The 16,456-nt window shown below is 40.4% G+C and overlaps 1 long non-coding RNA gene across 1 annotated transcript; it reads left to right on the top strand.

Annotated features, from left to right (window-relative positions):
- Positions 1-681: 681 nt before the first annotated feature.
- On the top strand, positions 682-16,100 carry LOC149128186 (uncharacterized). Its single transcript, XR_016230555.1, has 2 exons — positions 682-1,039; positions 15,093-16,100. It is a non-coding gene; the product is annotated as an uncharacterized LOC149128186 (long non-coding RNA).
- The last annotated feature ends 356 nt before the right edge of the window (positions 16,101-16,456 follow it).

The raw sequence follows: 16,456 nt of genomic DNA, 5'->3' as shown, positions 1-16,456 counted from the left end.
CCACTGGTTCAGAGCCCTGTTTGAACCAAGACTTGTAAAAGACGAGCAGCCCAAGGACATGAACTCAAGTGCTCTCTGCTCGCTGTCTTCCCCATGGCACAGAGCTCTCACGACAGAATCAGCAGGATTGCTTAGAATTGTGACAACAGGCATGGCTTGGACTTGAGCAACTGAGTGACAGGTAATAAACCTATTGCTATCACCTTCAGGAATGCCTCTTGTACTCAGCTGTTTTCCTTTATTTTTTTTTTTAAGATTAAATATTTTCAGTCTCAGAAAGTGACTGAAAGACAACTCACTGGTCTCAGGGAAATGATTTCTCTCGAAATGATTTCACAAATACCAAGGATAAGACCTCATTTAGAGTAAAGTCTTCCCAAACCTCCCAGGGCTGTGATTTCTGCTGAAGAGAGGGAGGTGTCTGAGATAAGCAGAGCAGACTGTGCTGGAAGAAACAAACATGTTTGTTGTTCCAATGGCGCATATATTTCCTAATATAGTCCTGGACCTTGAGAACTCTTGGCCGCCCCTCTGCGGGCAGAGACAAGCTGTGTCGTGCGGATCCCCGAGCTGCCAGGCACTGGCGCTTGGGCAGCGCATCAGATGTCTCCTCAGGCTGAGGCTGAATCCGTTAGATCGCCACCTCCCTCCGTAGTCCCTTAAAGAAGAAAAGCCCCTGCACTGGGGTGCACGCCTCAAGAGTCCTTCACTTCAGCCGCTGAGTGTGATGTGGTCGGTGATGCTTGGCACTGGGCACCACGGGGAGGGATGACTCAGGGTTCCTGGTGGTCTAAGAGCAGAGCACCAGAGCCGAAACTTAACAGCATGGCAGAGAACTTGAACACGATAACAGATCAGCTTCCAGCTGTTCTACTCTTGATTCTTGCTGTGCACCAGCAATTCTAAACAGCAACCGTGACCAAGTACCTCTCCCCAGAAAAAAAAGTCAGTCCAGATTCTAAGCAGGCGCTGTGATTTTAATTACAAATTTAATTATTAGTACATATATAGTTATGAATATTATTTGTGCAGCTCACATGTAAGTATTTATTTATATTTATACTAATTTATAATTTTATTTATATATTACACTATGTAGTGTCACAGAAATAATGTGTAATAGATAAGTATATAACATGATAAGTATTATAAATTTTTTAAAAATATATACTATGTTTACAGAAACATTTTCTAATATGTAGACCAAAGAATATGTAATAAAAGTTAATTTTGAAATATTTCATAAACTTATGTTTAATATTTTTATACTTTTTATTAATTTATAGAGAACAAATTTCATGAATTTCATAGATATAATTCCAAGACAATGAATTCCTTCCTCTCTCCCTCCACCTTCCTTTCTTTTCTTCTTTTTTCTTTAAATGTTTTGTGATAGCATGGTTTCAATTTACTTTATAATCATAGGCTCAATGTTCATCCAAAGAAAAAATCCTACAACTAAAAAGTAGATAGACCACTTTCCTCAGTATTTAATATTTATTTAAAATATTAAATAAAATAAAACTATCTTTAAAATATAAAATATATGAAAGCTTAAAATGTAAAAACTTTTTATTACTTATTCTTTGATAAATATTGCATTCTAAATATGTTAATTCAGAGACTTCCCAGCTATAATTAGTACTTACACGCATAGGCTCTTCTCCATGTATATGCTTGGAAAATAACAGTGGCTCAGAATTGGTGAAACTCTTTTATGTACAATTTGTATCCAGCTTCTTTAAGGTACTAGCCATTTTCTGTGTTTAAGCAGTGAATTTAAAATAAGCAATGACAGCAACATGATTTTTAAAGAAGAAGAAACAGAAACAGAACTTGATGATTTTTGTGAATGCTTGGAGTATTTATTTACTTTTAGAATTAAAATCAGTGAATCAGAGTGCAAGTTGGGAGATACATTGATGAAGTTTATGTTTGATAAAACATTTAAATTGACAGATAGAAATTTACTGAGTTTGAATATATATATATATATACAAAGTTGAAATTTAAAAAAAATTAGTTGTAGCAAAACTGTAGACTAAATCAACAAAATAAAACATTGTGATGTGGGTGTTGGTGCACAGCAGGTTAAGCAGCCACTTGCAACATTTGCATCCCCTATCAATATGCTTGTTCCAGTCCTGGTTTCTCTGCTTCTGACCCAGCCTACTGCTTATGCACCTGTAAAGGCAGTGGAAGATGTCCCAGGTACAGGTGCCCCTGCCCAACCTACATGAGAGACCAGGATGGAGTTCCTGGCTCCTGATTTCAGTCTGGCCCAGCCCTGGCCTTTGGTACCATTTGGAAAATGAACCAACAGATGGATGATTCTCTCTCTCTCTCTCTCTCTCTCTCTCTCACTCTCTCTCTCTCTCTTTGTCTTTCAAATAATATAAATCTTTTTTTGTGTGTGAGTTTTTTTAACTTTTATTTAATGAATATAAATTTCCAAAGTACAGCTTATGGATTACAATGGCTCCCCCCCATAACTTCCCTCCCACCCGCAATCTTCCCCTTTCCTGCTCCCTCTCCCCTTCCATTCACATCAAGATTCATTTTCGTTTCTCTTAATATACAGAAGATCAGTTTAGCATATATTAAGTAAAGATTTCAACAGTTTGCACCCACATAGAAACACAAAATGAAAAATACTATTTGAGTACTAGTTATAGCATTAAATCACAATGTACAGCACATTAAGGACAGAAATCCTACATGAGGAGTAAGTGCACAGTGACTCCTGTTGTTGACTTAACAAATTGACACTCTTGTTTATGGCGTCAGTAGTCACCCGAGGCTCTTGTCATGAGTTGCCAAGGCTATGGAAGCCTTTTGAGTTCACCAACTCTGATCATATTTAGACAAGGTCGTAGTCAAAGTGGAAGTTCTCTCCTCCTTTCAGAGAAAGGTACCTCCTTCTTTGATGACCTGTTCTTTCCACTGGGATCTCACTCGTGGAGATCTTATAACAAGAACAACAACAACAAAAACCACATTGTGTCACTGTTATGACTTCATTGTGTCTTTTCAGATCTTTGTTTTTATAAAAATTCACTTAGTTATTAAACAATTATTTACACAAAACATCTTTTTATTACGCTGTAACTGAAAAATAAAAATTCATGGAGGGAGTTATAGTGCAACAGTAAGGAGGCTGCCTGGATCCCTGCATCCCACCTCAGGTTACACAATCTGAGACTTGGCTTTTCCACTGCCAATACAACTTCCTGCTAATGCTTACTCTCAGAGGCAGCAGGCGATGGATCATGCAGTTGTACCCGTGCCACCCATGGGAAAGACTTGGATTGAGTTCCAGGCCTCTGGCTTTAGCTTGGTCCATCTCTGGCTGTTACAAGCATTTGGAGAGTGAACCAGTAGATGGAAAAGCTCTTTCTGTCTGTCTCTCTGCATTTAAAATAAAATTTAAAAGACAAACAAAAAGCATGAACTCTTTGGTAAATATTAAATAAATAGTTGTATAGGAATTCATCTTTCTGAACTGTAGTATTGATATAAAATTTAATAATATGATTATATATAAATAAAATATATTAGTCATTGTTTGCTATTTTTCACCCTTAGTATCATTTGCTTTATTTCCTGGAATATGATCATCTTTTTAAAGATTTACTTATTTATTTGAAAGAGTTACACAGAGAGGGAGAAGAGAGAGAGAGATCTTCCATCGCTGATTCATTCCCCAGATGGCCACAGTGGCGCACGCTGGGCCAGGGCAAAGCCAGGAGCCAGGAGCTATCTTTGAGTTTCCCACATGGGTAGCAGGGACCCAAGTAATTTGTCCATCTTCTGCTGCTTTTCCCAGGCCTTTAGCAGGGAGCTGGATCAGAGGTGGAATAGCCGGGACTGCCCATGTAGGATGCCAGCATCACAGGCAGTGACTTTATCCACTATGCTACAATGCCATCCCCTGAAATATGAAAATAATCTTGTCAGAAGAGGAATTAGTCTAAAATAATGATCTTTTCTGCTTCACATACATTAGGTATGCAACTGGCCCCAACATCATCAACAATGATCACTATTTGCTAAGCAGCTCCTGTGTGTCAGGCACTGTTCCACATCGTCAGATACATAATTCTTGCCCCTGTTGAGCTTACATTCGGTTGAGAGGAAAACAAATCATAAATTCAGTTGGAGCAGTCTCTACAGTTGAGCACCAACTGACTGATAAGGACAGAAATGATCATGATGCTGTGTGTGATCTTCTCTGTCCCCCATTACGTGCATGTGATCCAAAGCCAATTGACTGAAAAGTGCTCTGTAAACCAGAAATAGAAACCTAGACTTTCTCAACAAATGTGACCCTGTAGGGCAACTACAGGGTCCCTTAATCAGGACACTGTTTCCATAACGGACTGTAGTGGCTCTACTCTGAAATTTGTGGAAGATTCATGCATAAGGAGGGACTAGCTTTGGACTCTCAAGTGCATTCCCTTGGCATTACATGCTAAACGCTTTCCCCACACACACTGCTCTTCTTCCAGAATGGTTTCACTGTTGTAATTCTCTAATCCAGCTGAAGAATATCATTTAGGAAGAAAAAGTGGAGGATGTTGAGCCAAGAACAGATGTGTTGCTAGGGGAAGAACTATATTATTGCAGAAAGACCATTTATTTAGAAGAAAATAAGTTGGAGACGCATTCAACACACTCAATGTATAGATACTTCATTAATATTTCTGGACTCTATTAAAATGATCCTTTAAAATGGAACTGTATTCAGTTTGTAAAAGAGATGTCAACTACGAGAAGAAAATAGAGAAACACAGCAATGACTCTGAAAAATGAAATATCAGCTGATATGAGCTGAGATCGTGGGACACGTGGCTGAATGAGAATCCTCTTCAAAGTGTCAACTCTTTCCTGCTCCGCAACCACCTGGATGCTCATACCTTTTCCCCTTCCTCTTTTATGAAGGCATACCGTGTAAGTGCGTTGCCCTCAACAAAAGCAGAAACAGCTTTTGGGATCTCTTATGATGTCTCACAACATTTTCAACATTTCTTCTCTTTGATGTTGGGGTTGACACTCTAAATGTTAGAGGTGTAACATTTTTGTTAATGGCAAGTCAGAATTCATAACAGAGGGCAAGTTTATGAGGAAAGTCCAAGAGATCCATTTTTGGAAGAGAATGTCTGTGTTTATATTTCCCGTTTATAAAGCATGTACCAATCATTTGGCCTCAGATCATGTTTACAGAGGAGAAAAACACCCACAAAACAAATAAATTGCTTCTTCGTGCACAGTTTGGACCGACAACCCTTGAAGCATTATATTCCCCTGCTTGATAGAAGGACTCACTCTCCAAGTCCAGTGGCTTCTGTGGGGCATGCAATTATTTATTTATTTATTTATTTGAGAGGTAGAGTTACAGACAGTGAGAGGGAGAGAGAGAGAGGTCTTCCTTCCATTGGTTCACTCCCCAAATGGCCACAACGGCCATAGCTGTGCCTATCAGAAGCCAGAAGCCAGAAGCCAGGAGCTTCTTCCAGGTCTCCCATGTGGGTGCAGGGGTCCACGGACTTGGGCCATCTTCCACTGCTTTCCCAGGCCATAGCAGAGAGCTGGATTGGAAGAGGAGCAGCCGGGACTAGAACCGGTGCTCATATGGGATGCCAGTGCCGCAAGCAGAGGATCAACTTACTGTTCTACAGAACCAGCACCAGGCATACATTCTAATAACCACAGTTAGGTCCTGAGTTCCTCAAGCCTTGATAGTTTGGCAGCTGGTTAAACTTTACAAATAATTCTGCCTCCAGACTGGGAACTCTCAGTAACCAGCAAACCTGGGAATCTCTTCTGGGGTGGCATCATGGGCAGTGTGGACAATTCCCCGAGTCTGTCCTGCAGATATAGGTGGGGGTCCTGGTATTGGGCTTCTCCCCCTGGCCTGAGCCTCTGTCCATATCAGCAGAAACTTCGGGAACTGTTTCCCCACAGTTTCTCAGGAAGAGCTTGGCCTTTGGAAATTGGCTTCCCTATTTTGTGGATGGGGAGGCACACATCACTGGGGCGTGTATTAAGCTGATTCCTTTTTTTTTTTTTTTTGACAGAGTGGACAGTGAGAGAGAGAGACAGAGAGAAAGGTCTTCCTGTACCATTGGTTCACCCTCCAGTGGAGGCTGCGGACAGAATCTGGCAGATACTTTCATGATAACCATAATAACATCTAACAGTGTTGGGAAAAAGAATATGTCCCAAACACAAGCACTTTGTAAATGTTACTTTATTTACTGCTCATCACAACTCTGTGAAGATGACACTATCATAAGTTATATGTAGATATATTTATATTATAATTTGTATTGTTCCCCAGAATAGTGATCAATGAATTTTGTCTGAAAAAGACCAAACAGTAAAGATTTCAGGACTTGACGATAATCCACCTCTGCAATAACTCAATTCTGCCATTGTGTAAAGGGGAACATAGACAATATGAAAAGAGTGTTCCAATAAAATAATTTCTGAAACCTGGAGTGGCACATGGCATAAAGCTTGCTTGCCCTAAAATATAAATGTAATAGTGACAGCCACAACTCAAGACATCCTTCATGGCTGTAGACTCACCTAACTCAGATGTGATTTTGCAGGACCTATTCCAGAAGCAAATACTCACATTCAAATTGAGTGACTGTTGTGTATTCAGGGTATGCTAAGAAATTCTGCAGGTGCTGAGAATACAGAGATAAGTTGAAGTGTGGTCTCAGACTTCTAGGTTCAAAGACTAGGTGTAAGAACACCAAGTAGCCAAACATCTGCTTCATAGTGCTGTGATAGAAACATAAGTACAATTCTGTCCCGGTTGCCCCTCTTCCAGGCCAGTTCTCTGCTGTGGCCCAGGAGTGCAGTGGAGGATGGCCCAAGTCCTTGGGCCCTGCACCCCATGGGAGACCAGGAGAAGCACCTGGCTCCTTGCCATTGGATCAGCGCGGTGCGCCGGCCGCGGCGGCCATTGGAGGGTGAACCAATGGCAAAGGAAGACCTTTCTCTCTGTCTCTCTCTCTCACTATCCACTCTGTCTGTCAAAAAATAAAAATAAAAAAAAGAAAGAAACATAAGTACAGCCAATGACACAAGAACAGAGAGGTGACTCCATCAGTTCACGTATATCCCAGGCCTTCTGTAATGGTCCAGTCACCATGCTAAACCCTGGGAACATACATACCTGGAACTGTCACAACCTCTAACCTCATGTAGCTGAGAGTCTGATGAGAAAATTATGTTTAAACAAAATAATTTTGCAAATATTTACATGTGTGCAAACTGTTGAGAAGTACCAAGTTCTATGAGAGTGCATGAACATGTGGAATCTGGAAACAGGGAATTTGTCTGGATTATGAGGTGGTAGGACATGAATTGAAAACTGAATTAGGGCCAGACCAGAGAAGTCTGAACACCAAGTTAGGGAATTTGGGCTTTATTCTGGAAACACCTGGGAGGCATCAAAGATTATTGAACAGGTGAATGACAAGACTAGTCATTTTGAAAGAAAACTCTGGTAACCATATGTGGAGTAAATTGAAAATAGAAATAAGGTCAACAGAATCAGCCATATCATGATCTTAGTGAGAAATCATTTAATGAATGCATGAAAGTGGCAGAAGAAAGATGCCAATGATTGTCAGGCTGTGGAATAAAGCCACAATGAGAAGTGGGTGCTACTTACACAGGCTTTCATAAATATTTTAATGAGTACTATATTAATTCTCTGTATAATTTTTGATATGGCTGTGGGTCATCATTTGCTATAAACAATATCATTTGCCAAAGTACACTGGGCTAAATCTTTAATCTTTTAAGTATTTAAACAAAATACCTGCATTTATTTGCTAATAGCTTTCTTAGAATCCATTTTCTGCATGTGTATTCAGAGACCAGAGGATCCTCAGTCAGTGTGAGTACATACTCAGGAGTGTGGCACTGATTTGTTGTTCTGGGCTGAGTACTTTCAAAAACGATGTCAGCGGTGTATTTTTATTCTCTTTAACACTTTATAATCCAAGAGATTTCTGAAAGCGGTTCTCTCCTTCAGTGGCTTCACTACAGATTTGATCCCCAGAACTTATGTTGTGTGGTCATATTAGCCTTTTCCTTCATTTAGTTGCCAAGTGCCATTGAGGCTCTGTTCAAAAATATATCTCTGCTTTGTTCTTCCTCTTCCATTGCCACTTCCACCATTCCAAAGGGTGAATAAATTGTGTTTATAGAGTATGTAAAAAAAAAAAAAAAGACAGAGATGGCAGGAGGCAATGAGAGTTGATGTGACAGTGACTTCTGGAGTAAAGGCCATAGATTAAAGACAGCACTGTGGCTGTCACCTGCATAGTGGCACCGAGTGTCCTTGCAGATATATAACAAAGCTGGTATCCTATTTGGGAGGCGAACTATCTCACCAGCAGAACTGTGAATCACAGAAAGTCTTGCAAGGCTGCTTCCAGGAAAGAAATGAAGCCTGAGAGTGAGGAAAGGGTTACAGGTCCCCCAGGCTCCAAGCAGCCACACGTCCATGAACAGGGTATCCACAGAAACACTGTCCTAACTGACAGGCAGCTGCTCACTTCCACAGCAGACATAGGTTTTAATATCTGCATCCTAATTTATTTGACATCTGCAGAACATCCAAAGAAAATATTCAAGTATGGGATGGGCAATCGGCTGCTTTCTGAGTTCATCAAATATCTCACACTCCTTTTTCAAATGTTTTCAGTTTTGCAAAACTCAAAAATGCATTTTGCCAAACATGTTCTCTGTTAATGTTTATTTAGAAGGGAATTTAATCCGTATGCTGCTGATGCATTTACACTTAACTCATCAAAATGTTTTACTGGAGTCATTTGATGTCCAAGAAACCTTTTGAGTCTTTTTTATAAGCCTCTTCAAGCCCATTTCGCTTCGAAACAGGAAGTCGCCTGTTACTAACCATAAACGAATGCAATTCCCAGAGGATTTGGTTTCATTTAAGACACAGAGAGACCACAAGGTCTCAGCCTATCCTGGACTCCACAGCAAAGATTTTCCTACTGAACCAACTGAGAATGAGCCGTCCACAGATGAGGTGCTGCTATTATTTTCCAAAACAAAGCCCTTTATGAAGAAGCATCTTTCATACAACTCCTGGGAAAGACGGTTACCAAAGCAGAGCGCTAAATCATTGGCTTTGCAGACTGCACCTGGTCAATGTCACTGTCTCCTATGAATCCATTTACCATTCAGAGCTCGTTTGCTAGTATTAATAGAACAAATAAAATGGAATGAGAGATAAAGACACCGGGATAGTGATTTCTTGCTTCAGGAAAACCTTGCTGAGTTACAGACCGATACAATGTTCCCAGCCACGAGCCAGGGAGCCAAAGCTGATATAAACACAGCATCCAAGCCACAGAACATGACTTGTTTAAGGCTTAATTCTGTGAAGTAAGGCAGGAAACAAGATTTATCCTTCTGGGAAACTTCTGGCATTGGCCTCGAGCTGTGCCTGATTGCTCTCTGCCGTCCTCACCATCCATTACAGCTATCTGAAGGAAATCAATTTTTTGCCCAAACTAAGGCAAAAGAGAAATGTCTCCATCTGAATCCCGTAGAAATCCTTGTGTTTGACGTGGCATTAAACAAGGGAGAGGGAGCTGCGCGCTGTGTTACTGCGAGGATCATCATTGCTATCACAGGCCTTCTGGCTGTGAAGGGCAGTGAAATTAGTTGGGCGAAAGCCACTTTACAAACATAGTAAAAATAAATTACTACACTTAATAATTGAATCTTAAACTTGTCATTATGGCAAACTCTAAATTATTCCAAGAGCCTTCGCGGGGACTTGGCAAAAGTATCGGGAGCTGGAGGTCAGTTTTCATGTATGAAATCCAGCTTAGGTTATAACTGCAGGGCCACAGACTAAACGTTCAAAGGATGAATGGGCCATTGAGAAGTAAATCAGACTCCTTGAGGCTCTTAAATGAGTCCTGGAAGGCTTCAAGTCATCAGTGTGGTGGGCTACCAAAAGAATTGGGTTGTTAATAGAAGAGAATTTGGACTTGTTAATACCAGATTTTTTTCCTTCTTTGCGTGTGTGTGTGAGTTTGTTTTTTAGCATGTTTTTATTCCATGTTATTTTAGTTTTAACTGCACGCTCATTGGGCAGTGAAAGCTGTGTGACTTGGTCCTTGGCCCACACTCTAACTCCTGGGCACAAGGCTGGAGTGTTTACACTGGAGGAGAATGTTCAGACTGTGACCCAACTGGGAGACATTTCACTGAACATCTGGCTTTGCTTACTTGTCCTAAATATTAAATTATTAGAGGACTATTAATATTAGACTATTTCATTGGTTCATTTCTTTTCTCCTTAAAATCATATTTAAAGGCCACTTTTTTTAGAATACAGTTTGAACCTCTTTTTAATACCACTGCCTCTAGATCTAGTATATGTGGATATTTTCAGGAGACACAAGCAGAAGAATTACCTAAGAAACAGACAAACAAAACCCACAAATCATTTTTTTTCATTCTGCTTGAGTAAAAAATTAGTTCATTCTTCACACTAAATATGTAAAACATCATATTCATATGCTACTCCTACTGCTAACAGTTCATGAAGATCCTGGGAAGACACCCGATTTGATAGCATACATAATTTAAATGGCTATAGATATTTTCTATTCTTTGTTCAGATTTGATCTCATGAATTATTTTTAAACCAGGGTTATACAGTCACAGTTGCCTAATTGCTGTTGGTAAGATCATTTGTGTTTCAGAGCTATGCATACACGTGTTCATTGATTCCATGCCAGCCTACTCTTGCCAGAATAGGTCATGGAAACACTAATGATCGAAGTGGTCTTAACTCATAAACCATTTCACTGAATTTCCCAAGTGTATCACCACACACATGCCCATGATACCTAAATGGAGCAGTTTCAGAAAGCACATGAATGCCTTGCATCGTGACATATAGGGTATGCGTTTTGTCACTTGCGTATGAATTACTAGGAAATGACCCCTTCATTTCAAAGTGACCTCTTTCTCTCAGAGAAATCCACAGTCCCCCTTTGTTGCCACAAGCAACTCAAACCTGAATGTGTCATTTGGCCCCCTATTTGTTCCTCCTACTGGGATTTTAGTTTTTGCTTCAGGTACCAATGACAGCATTAACTTTGAAGTTGTCCGATGTGAAGGTGAATAAAACAAATTATCACAGGTGCATAAACCTTGAATCCAAACACACTTTCTAAGTGGCACCTTTCAATATCCTCTTCCCTTAGTGGCTGGAGCCCCTCAGGAGAACTTGCAACTTAATCTCTCACTGTCATTAATATGTATGGAAGACATGTACAAGCACTGTAACATATAGTGTGTTGCATGTATGCATTTAGAGAGACTTGTACAGAATTCTATCGTTGGGCAATTATTGTGAACTATAAACACAAAAAATCCAACCATGGGGCTAGTGTTGTGGTGCAGCGGGCTAAGTCACTACTGTGAAGCCACTATCCCATATCTGGATGTCAGTTTGAATCTCGGCTGCTCCACTTCCAATCAAGTTCCCTGCTAATTCACTTGCAAAAGCAGCAGGCCGGCGCAGTGGCTCAACAGGCTAATCCTCCGCCTAGCGGCGCCGGCACACCGGGTTCTAGTGGCGGCCACTGGAGGGTGAACCAACAGCAAAGGAAGACCTTTCTCTCTGTCTCTCTCTCTCTCTCTCTCTCACTGTCCACTCTGTCAAAAAAAAAAAAAAAAAAAAAAAAAGCAGAAGATGGCCCAGAGTTTTGGGCCCCTGCCTCACATGTGCGAGCCCTGGATAGAGCCTTGGCTCTTGGCTTCAGCCTAACCCAGCCCTGGCCGTTGAGGCCACTTGGGAGTGAATCAGCAGATAGAAGGTCTGTCTGTCTGTCTCTCCTACTCTCTGTCACTCTGCTTTCTAAATAAATTAACTATTTTGAAAAGCAAATCACTATCATCATCAATAAAAATGATGACAACTTTTGTTTAGAGCTTTGCATTTTCATAAATGCAATTCCAATAACCTCTCACAAAAATCCTGTGCTCTTTTTCCCTCTTTTTCCTTCCTTTTCTCCTGTTTTTTCCCCTTCTTCTTGTTATTATTTTTATAGCTTTGCCAAATAATATTTTTAGTTTCAGTTGTGACTAATTAAAAGGTGAAGAGGGAAGCTAGGTATTAATGTCGAGTGGATCTGATTCCAGGCCTAGCAGGAGGTGGCAACTTAACCCTAATGGTTTTGCCACCATTGTTGGGAAATCATTCTTATGGAATTAGCTTGTTAGTGTACATAGGAACATGTGGGTCGTGCTTATGAACAGCTGTGGAAAAAACGAAGTCAGTATCTAGTCTTACTTTAAAAGGACAGATTGTGCCGAAATGCTTCATAATTCCATCTCATCCAGACTGCTATTTGGAAAAGACAAAGTATCTAGGACACACAGTTTAAGGAGGCATTCGCATTCAAGGTCACACAAGTGCAGGGTCCACATCTGAAAGAAAGTGCCACCTTAAATTTTGGATTTGCAGACCTCACTCAATTGCCTTAATCTAGTTCTGGCCTTGAACCCGGCAATTCCCTTATGCTCTAAGTCCACCCCAATTCAAGACAATCAGAGTATTTAAACATCTACTATGTGTTTTCTATTGTACAGGAAAGGAAAGCATTTCCAATCACATTACATGTGGCTATATTAGAATAACATGTCATCCAACTATAAAGATAACACATGCCCATGGGAAACAGTGAAATCAGATACATGGTCATCTATACAAACTCTCATGGTCACATGGCATCATAGAATGGTGCATCCTTTATTGTGGGATGGGAGAGATGAGTATTACTGGGGAGTCTGGAAAGGTAAGCTCTGCTATAAATTAGACTTGGGTGGGTGAGGCAGTGAAGAACCTTAAAAATCAAACCAAGATGGAGTGACCTAAGCCAATACCATTAAAAACAAGAAGTTACCTTTGCACCAAATAAAAAATTAAAGTTAAAAAATTATAGCCCTAAACTTTTTCCCCCAAAGCTAGAATTAGGTGCAGCTATAAAAATAAGGGACCCTAAGCTTAGCTAGCTGCGACACTTGTGCCTGACTGTGCTAAGACCTAACCCAGTTTGTATGCCTCCTAATACTCAAATAACAGTGTGGGAAGCGGGTCGCAGCTCTCCCACAAGGGGAACAAAGGGAGCGAGACATCGCCTCCCCCCCACCCCCCCAGGTGAACAAGATGGCGCTGGCAGGGAAAGGAACTACTAAAGAAGTAAACAACAAAATGGCGACGAGGTACATGCCTCCCGTGTGATCCCGTAGCTGATTGGATAGAAGACGCATGCTCTTCACATGATCAGCTCACGGATTGGACTGCTGTGTGCATGGACTCTATAGTGCTTTTGATTGGTCGCTGCGGGTATATAAACTGTGTGGCTTGTACTGGGGGCGCTCTCTGGACTCCCGATTTCAGGAGGCCAGTGTGTGCAGACACCAAATAAATCCTCTTGCTTTTGCAACAGCTGGTCTGGAGTCTGAGTCTTTGGGGTGTGCCTCTCGACGTGTTAGCATCCTCACTCCAAGGGTCTAATAGCAGGACCCTGCTGAGAAATCTATGAGACTCCAAGCAGAGGCTGACTGATGTTAGTAGTAGGAAGCCATTTATGTGTTTGAACAGGGGAACAATGTGCAGAAAGCTCTGAGATCAATCATTTATCATTTTGCTGGAGTGGATCAAGGTGATGGATGGATAATAAATCCATCCAAAATAAGAATGTTGTTTTAGAGTGGGTGCATATTAGTTTAAAATTCATTTTAAAGTGATAACTACTTCAAAACGATTTTGATCTGTTACAGGGAAATTGAACATCCAAATTAGGCATCTTATTTATGCCATTTTGTCATATCCCTATTTCTCCAGAAGTTGGCTCTACAATGCACTGAGCAGTTGTTGTTGGCTCTGAGCTCCTTATTGTCCAAACCCTAAGGCCAGTCACTCTATCATATACTGTCTTGTTCACTGGATGTTTGTACTGGTGACTCTGGCTTCTCAGATTAGATCATAAACCATGCAAGGTCAGGGATCGGAGCTCCTTCTGGGATGTTTTATCTCTGCAGACTCTGGCAGCAATGGGGTATGTGGAGGGCAATCAGTAAGGGTTTCACAGCTGTCTGCATTGGAGCAAAGACAAGGGGAGAAATTGAACTTGATTACCCAATGCGGAAAGGTCTGCATTTGTTGTACTTTGCAGTGTTTGGACTGACCTGAATGAAATTTCCAACGGCTAATTTCATTTCTAATCCTTACATGAGCCAGAAAACTCCACCTGCAAGGGAATGGTTTTTCATTGCTTTTCTTTTGAAAAGGGTCAGTATCCCATTTCCTGTCAACAGGAGCTGCAGTAATGAGTACAGATTGGCAACATCTACAACAGTGGAAGTTGCTTAGGAAAAAGGCTCCAGATACAGGCTTCTGTAAAAGTTCTTGGCTTTGGATCAAACCGAAATGAACGATGCAAGACTCACAAGTCTCTTGATATGCAGATATCTGAGCTGGGGACACTGAGGCCCAAGACAGTTTACCAAGAAGGTAGAATTGTGTAACCCTGTCTGTCACTTAACAGGGCTTCTTTCCAGTCCAAGGCATCCTGGGACTAAACAGTACACATAGCAACAAAACAAACTTAATGTGTACACTCTTCACATGGGTAAAAGAGGCACACTTCCCCTATTGAAGCATACATCAACAAATGTATAATGGAGTGGTGCCTCATTTATCTACTACTCCTAGGGAATGAACTGTGTATTATAGATAAATATTCCAAATAACGAAAGTCTGTGATTTTAAGTGCCCAAACCTTCAAAAAATGTTAACCAAGTATGATGAAAATACTTTTAAGCCTTCCCTTATGTCTTAAACAGTCCTCAGAATATAGTGCAATGGGGTTAGACTAGAGGAAAAAAATGAAAAAAAAAATGGGGGGAGTGGCCAGGTACATGGCTAGATCTGGTGTTTGAATGCTAATTACAAACTGGAAGAAATAAACTACCTCTAGTCTTTGTTTGTTTGTTTAATTTTCTACAAGGATTGCTGGAGAATAGAAGTTGTCTGGACATTGCTGGGAAGAAATGGAAGCCTTAATTTGAGGAGACAGTAGGAAAATTCTGATGCTGCTGAATATACAAAGGTGCACCAAGAAATTCATAGAGGAGTGGAATTAAAAAACAAGTTTCTTTTGGCTTAGACAAAATGAAATTCAGGCATAATTGTTCAGAATGCGCATTTTTCATGAACGTTAGGAGCCATCACCTCCCCCATAGCTTTCTGACTCAAGGAGATTCTGGAACGACCCCTTAGCATCATATCTGTCTTGTGCTACTCTGGTCAATACGGAAGCCAGCATAATCAGAGAAAAGAAGTCAGAGCACGTCCTTCTGCTCAAAACTGACTGTTAGGATGCCCTGCTGTGTTGTGTACTACCTCTCTGATATTGCTTGTCCTATCCTGCTCTCCGCCGCAGCCACACAGGCCATCTTGCTCTTCCTCCTGCATGCCAGGAAGCCCAGCACATATGTGAAGGAAAATGTTCTTTTGCTGGAAGAAATGTGTAACGCAACATGACTATTTGCCCGCAATAACCAGACGGACAACCGCATTCGAACCATGTGTGCAGGAATCTCCTGTGTTCTCACTCCTATATGGAAACTAGATTCTACCATGCGCGCTCAGAACCAAGAATGCTCTGTAACGTTATTGTTTTTAGGGCTAGGGTTTTCACTTCTAATCTTTGCACATCTGGAAGTAGCATTTTCTTGTTTTCTCAGTTAATTATTATTTATGTGTGGATGGATTTCCAGATTTGGAATTTTGTCAGAAGTTTAAAAGTAATTATCCAATGAATTTTTTGGAACATTGAGGTTTATCTTTTATATCTTTAGATATTTCTTTCATTCATTATTTTTATCCTTTAATATTTCATTAGGACTGTATTTCTTTGTTCTGCAGCCTAGATCATTAATTGGCTTTTTAATTTGTTTTCATTCTTTGGGGATTTCAAAATGATATTTTTAATTAATAAATATCTTAAAATGTTGATAGGCTTCTTGAAATGTTCTTTAGTCACAGTTGTTATTTTCATGGTAACTCATTCTGTTGTCCATAGCAATTCTGTTTTTATTTGTAGATATCCTTCTGTTTTTATATTTATTACTTATCTCCCTCTAGCCTCAACTGTTCCATAATTCTTTTCCACATTGGTGATTTTCCTTATGTATTAGATGATTTGTGGCTGTGTCTTCCTTCTTCGTTCTCACACTTGAGATTCCCAGTTTACCTGATTGTACTATTGTTGTTTCTGTTTAGAGCAACTGTCATCTGATATTATGAAAGAAAATGCTCGGGCATTTGAAAGGAAGGTAATATCAAAAGGGCTGCCAGCATAAAGCTCTT

This window comes from Oryctolagus cuniculus, chromosome 2 (genome assembly GCF_051225735.1).
Source record: "Oryctolagus cuniculus isolate XC-2025 breed Fujian yellow rabbit chromosome 2, ASM5122573v1, whole genome shotgun sequence".
NCBI lineage: Eukaryota > Metazoa > Chordata > Mammalia > Lagomorpha > Leporidae > Oryctolagus > Oryctolagus cuniculus.
This window is presented reverse-complemented; position numbering and strand designations above follow the sequence as displayed.